This window comes from Mus caroli, chromosome 14 (genome assembly GCF_900094665.2).
Source record: "Mus caroli chromosome 14, CAROLI_EIJ_v1.1, whole genome shotgun sequence".
Taxonomy (NCBI): Eukaryota; Metazoa; Chordata; class Mammalia; order Rodentia; family Muridae; genus Mus; species Mus caroli.
In genome coordinates this window covers 46581172-46587124 of record NC_034583.1, presented here as the reverse complement: position 1 = coordinate 46587124, position 5953 = coordinate 46581172, and the positions used below count along the sequence as shown (strand labels likewise).

Below are 5953 nucleotides of genomic sequence, written 5' to 3'. Positions count from 1 at the left end.
GTACATCCTTTACCGGTTAACAGACAAACATAAAACATCTGGAGAAGCGGCATAGGAGTTGGTTCTGCGTCCTGGAAACATGAACTCAGTTTTGATCCTAGTGGAGCTTATCCCCTAGATGGCTGGACTCAGGAAACTCCCTCCTAACAATAGCCGTCTGTAGCTCCAGTTCCAGGAGACCTGATGCCCTCTTCTGGTTCCTTGGGCACCAAGCATGCATCTGGCACACACACATACATGCCGATAAAAGTCATGCACATAAAACAAAAACAAGAGATCTTCCTTAAAAATAAATAGATATAGGTGAACCTTTAAAAGTTAAAAAAAAATTTATCCTAATGCTGAGTTTGTATGTTGTTTGTATTAGACATAGGGAATTTTTCTAATATATATATTCAAGCCAGGCAGTGGTGGCACACATCTTTAATCCCAGAACTCAGGACAGCCTGATCTACAGAGTTAAGTTTCAGGACAGCCAAGGCTACACAGAGAAACCCTGTCTCAAAAAAACAAAAAACAAAAAACAAAAAACAAAAACAAACAAAAAACTCTTGCTGCCCCTAGAGGCGCTGCAGGTGTGGCTGCTGTGTCTCGTTGTGCCAGTAGGTGGCAGAAAGGAGCGAGGCTAGTCTATACTCGCTGTTCTGACCTATGAACAGCTGAATGATTCGTAGTTAAAACTCCCCGAAAAGGAGGAGCCTGTGACGACTCCTCTCACCAGGTTGGGCGCAACCAGTCTGGGCACAGGCCCAGATGGGCTCCCAGGGTGGGGAGCAAGCTGGAGGGAGGACAGACAAACCCCACCTGGGGCAATGAGCCAGGGACTAGAAGAACCCTGCTTGGAACTGCAAGTTCCGGGCAGGAATGAGTCAAAGACAGACAACTCCCAAATGGGGCCAAATGGGGACAGGAGCGAGCCTGAGACAACACCGGTCCAGCCCCATGGGTCCCAAAAAGGGAGCTAGCCTGAGATGACCACCAATCTTGCACGGCGCAAGCCTGGGGCAGGCAGACCATGCCAGAGATGACCCCTACCGAATAATATAATTGGCTTTGAATTGCACGGGTGGGACATAGCGCTCCTGAGCACACTCCTGAGATGACCCCAAACACTCAGAGACCTCAGGAGCCACTTAGAGGAGCAAACAAGTGGTGGAGAAATGCAAGAGAACGAGAAACAGAAGGATGTGGGCACAATAAAGAGAGATAGAACTGGAGACTCAAAGGTAACGAGGAACAGCCTGATGCGAGTACCCAGTGGTGCCACCTGGGATCGTGGTAGGGTCCCTGGACTGAACTGACACTGGAGACCACGCCTGGGTCCATGGCCCTGCAGCAGCAGGGATTTGTTACTACCAAAGTCCAGGCAGACATCTCTGTTCTGGGCTGCCACTCAAGGACATATTTATGTCAGAGGGCTGTACAAAAGTGGCCCTACCCTTGCCTGGGCATTGTGGGAGAGCTGGCTCTGGGGGCATGCGAGCAGGGGAGCAGACAGTGCCCCTATGGCGGCACTAAGGAGAGCAGGCCGGGAATCTCGCCTGAACAGTACAGTAGAATTTGCCTTGCATATGGGGATTGCGGGTGAACAGGCCTCAAGGACCTTGGGGGGGCTGGGGGGGGGAGCTGGCTCTGCCCCTTGCGGACTGCATTACTGGATAAGGCCCTAGTGGTTTGAGTTGCAAGTGAGCTGACAGCCTAGCCAGCTCAGATGCCTCTCAGGCTCAGATCCAGGACTTTGAATTGGTTCACCCCAACATCATCCACCACATCGATAAACTGCTAGAGTGCTTGAAGGAGTTGGTCCTACAGATCCAAAGCTACAGGATCTCCATGACACAGGGCAACAACAGGATATCTGAGAGGAGTCCCAGTGAGGCTCCTGTATTGAGAGTGTAGCAGACGCCAGAGGCCTTGCACCAGACCAAAGACTCATTGCAATGAACATTTACAAGCAAAGACATGTGGACAAAAGGGAATACTGTGTGACACACTGCGACACACTACAGCTTCCACAATGAGAATATTTTTCCTTCTGTGGGTCAGGAAGTTGCAAGGCTGGAGAGGGTAGGAAGGATAAGGGAAATGAGTGGGACTGAGGTACATGATGGGAAATTCTCAAAGAACTAATAGAAAGTCTTTAAAAGTATTCCTACCTAAGGCATTCCTTTCAAGTTACAAAATTATCATAAAACCTTATTGGACAAACGTTTTAAATCTATTTAAAAGTTGGCTTATTGTCTGGAAATTTCATTGTGTCTGTGATCTTCAGTCTTTTATACTGGTGATATAAAAAATGGTATAATAATTGTCTGAGTTAACTAAAGGTTTTTCTTTTTATATTCTTAGCCTAAAATATTCCCATCACATTTTTTAAATCTGTGATCTGCCCCTTCAGGAAAACATTCATTATCTCCTTATAAAATAAGTACAGAATGTTCTATAAAAACTAAATTTAAGGGCTGGAGAGATGGCTCAGGGGTTAAGAGAGCTGGCTACTGCTCCAGAAGTCCTGAGTTCAATTCCCAGCAAACACATGGTGGCTCACAACCATCTGTAATGGGATCTGATTTCCTTTTCTGGGTGTATGTGAAGATAGTTCACTCATATACAAATAAATAATTTTTTAAAACTAGTTTTAAAAATTGCATGACCCACTTTTATTAAAGAAAGATAAATGTGATTATAATGGATGTTTTATACATAGTAACTAAAAATTCAAAATTGTTTATAGAGTCTTTTCACAGTAAACGTCCAGAAGATAAAGAAAAGCAGGTGGTTTAATTAAGTGGAAAAAGGTCTCATCCAAGACTCCTTCCAGCCTAGAGAAAAGGGACAGGACGCAGGCACACACACAGGGGTGTGTGTGGGTGTGTGTGTGTGTGTGTGGTGTGTCACAGTAAGCTGACTGTAAAGGTTGTGTTATGTATGTAGGCATATATATATTTAATTGATATTTATTTTTTTAAGGCCAAAAATTCCAGAGAGAGGGAGCAGGAGAGGAGCAGGATGCTGCACAGGAGGGGTTGGAAGGAAGAAGGGAGAGGAGGAAATGATGTAATTACACTTTAATATTAAAAAATTTTAAAACTTAGGGCTGGAGAGATGGTTCAGTGGTTACGACCACTGGCTGCTCTTCCAGAGGTCCTGAGTTCAATTCCCAACAACCACATGGTGGCTTACAACCATCTGTAATGAGATCCAATACCTTCTTCTGGTGTGTCTGAAGACAGCTACAGTGTACTCACATACATAAAATAAATAAATCTTTTTTTAAAAAAATTAAATTCTAATTTTAAGTAGGAAAAAAACCCTTATTTTAAATTTTCCAAATGGTAGTACTGGTCATGATAGTGCACGCCTTTGATCTCAGCATTCTCAGGGCAGAGGCAGGTGGATCTCCACGAGTTTGAGCCCAGCCTGGTCTACAAAGTGAATTCTAAGACACCCAGAGCTACAGAGTGAGACCCTGTCTAAAAAAAAAAAACCAAAAGAACTCCATCTGGGTGGTACTTCTAATTCAAATTCAAATATTTAAAGTTTTTTAATATTATTTATTTAATGTGTATGAGGACACTGTAGCTGCCTTCAGACACAGGGCATCAGATTCCATTGCAGATGGTTGTGAGCTACCATGTGGTTGCTGGGAATTGAACTCAGGACCTCTGGATGAGCAGTCAGTGCTCTTAACTGCTGAGCCATCTCTCTTGCCCGTATTTAAAGTTTTAAACAAAGACTTTCCTAATAAGGGAAAATATGAATTGGGTCCAACCAATTGTATCACTATGTTACTGTGATATTAAGCTACAACTAAATTAAATGTTCTAAGAAGTCCCACAATATACCCAAACTTCTAACAAACTTACAATAACTAACTCCATTTCTTCTAGAGACACTCAAAGTTTTGGGTTAACGCTTCCTACCCAACTTTAAAATACCTTCTTCTAGGGCTGGAAAGGTGGCTCAGTGGTTAAGAGCAGTGACTGCTCTTCCAGAGGTTCTGAGTTCAATTCCTAGCAACCATGTGGTGGCTCACAACCATCTGTAATGGGACCTGATGCCTGTGTGTCTAACAACAATGACTGAGTGACCACGTATATAAAATAAATAAGCTTAAAAGAAGATAAGTGCTTTTTCCTTCATCTGCTACTTTGATTTATTTAGGCCATACTGTGTTCTTGCTTATTTTAAGTATCATCCTCCTATTACATGTGGCATGCAATGTTATTTCATATACAGAGGACACAAGATAAAAACCAGGCCCAATCATGATGACTCAGACTTGGCTTGATCCATGGGTTCCTCCCTTAATGAAGTGCCCACTGGTTCTCTCCACTGATGACTGATTTCCGGCCTGTTCGGCCTCATCTGTCTGAGCTCCTGGGAATAAGCTTTCCCTGGCAGAGGAGAACATGAGACAATCTTTGCCACACACACGAACTGTGGTGTTTGGCCAGCAGGGGAACTAGAAAGTTCCCAGAATGAAAGCTACCCGGGTCCTGAGAACTTAGGTGATGGACATCAGCAACTGCAGAGAGCAGTGCAGGTCCGCAGCCAAGACTCTCGCAGACTGTCTCAGCTACTTAAAATAGTCAATCATTGTCCATGCCATTGTGTGACATCACGGCCCTGTGACAGGAACTCCGGTGCCAGAAGAGTCCTCTGCAGTTTGCCTCAGATGACTGAAAACCAATAAAATATCTGAAACGTCTCTCCCGATGACTCCTCAACCAATCAGAGAAGCGAAGTTCACCGAGATGCTCCGAGGCACCCCTGCTCTGAGGGGCAGTTCTTTCAAGGCAGCGTATCTAGATTATTCCTGAGAGCCTGTTTACTCTCCCGGGGCGAAACCATTCTTCTATGTGCCAGGCTCACTTTAGCAGAGTCTCCCCGTGCCTCTCACCATCAGGGGTGTCTTAAACATTTTCCTTTTGATCCTTCTATTCCCTTCTGAATTATAACATTTCAACACCCCATTGCTTATGACCTGGCCAAGTAAGCTATTTCCCTCCTAAATATCACCCACCATTGCTGGCTATGTGCCTCCAACTAGCTGAAGAAGTCACATTCAGCCAACATTTGGGAAAACATATAGAAGCAGTCTTTCCAATCTTCTGCCAGCCAATGGTTATTGGCCTAGGAGACTTAGAACAGCATCGAACTTGTCCGGTCACAAATTGGGCACAAGTGAGACTTCGCTCATCCCTGGATGCTTGCTGTGCAAATATTTAACCTGGGTAAAATGACAAATTCCTTCCTGTATATGCAGTAAAGGGGCTCTGGATGGAAAAACAAACCCACCTGTCTGCCAGCCCTGGCCAATCCATCTTTTTAGGGGAAACATCATCAATTATTTGGAATTAACCACAGAGCATCTGTAGCAGCCCCACTGGAAAAGCATCTTGACTCTCTGATGCCTCCCAACAGCCTTCTCTAACCTAGCTTATAACTACTGAGTTATCAAAAATATCCTGAAGGGGCTAGAGAGGTGACTCAGTGGTAAAGGGCACTGCTTGCTCTTGAGGAGGTACCTGGGTTCAAATCCCAGCACTCACATGGCAGCTCACAACTCTAACACCAAGGTTTGACACTCTGACATAGACATACGTGCAGGCAAAAAAAAGCACATAAAATAGAGGTAAATAAATTTTTTAAAGTTCCTTAAGGAGCAAAAACATTTAAATTGTGGTCTTAAGAGCACCCCTTCTTCTGATATAGATTGTTCTTTGACTCCTCTTTGCTTCCATTCCATTATTCCCAATAAACAAACAGTTCATCTCTCCCAGAATTCAACAAACCCAGTTCCAACACTCTTAGGACACGTGGACAATATTCGTCTGATACATAAACCCAGAGAGCAGCACCTGACTATGGGGGACTGACCCAGTGACACCCCAGCACCTGACTATGGGGGACTGACCCAGTGACACCCCAGCACCTGACTATGGGGGAC

General features: G+C 44.5%; 1 non-coding gene across 1 annotated transcript; it reads left to right on the top strand.

Annotated features, from left to right (window-relative positions):
- The first annotated feature begins 553 nt into the window (after nucleotides 1-553).
- On the top strand, nucleotides 554-682 carry LOC115029310. The gene has a single exon (XR_003834884.1). It is a non-coding gene; the product is annotated as a small nucleolar RNA SNORA17 (small nucleolar RNA).
- Nucleotides 683-5953: the final 5271 nt, after the last annotated feature.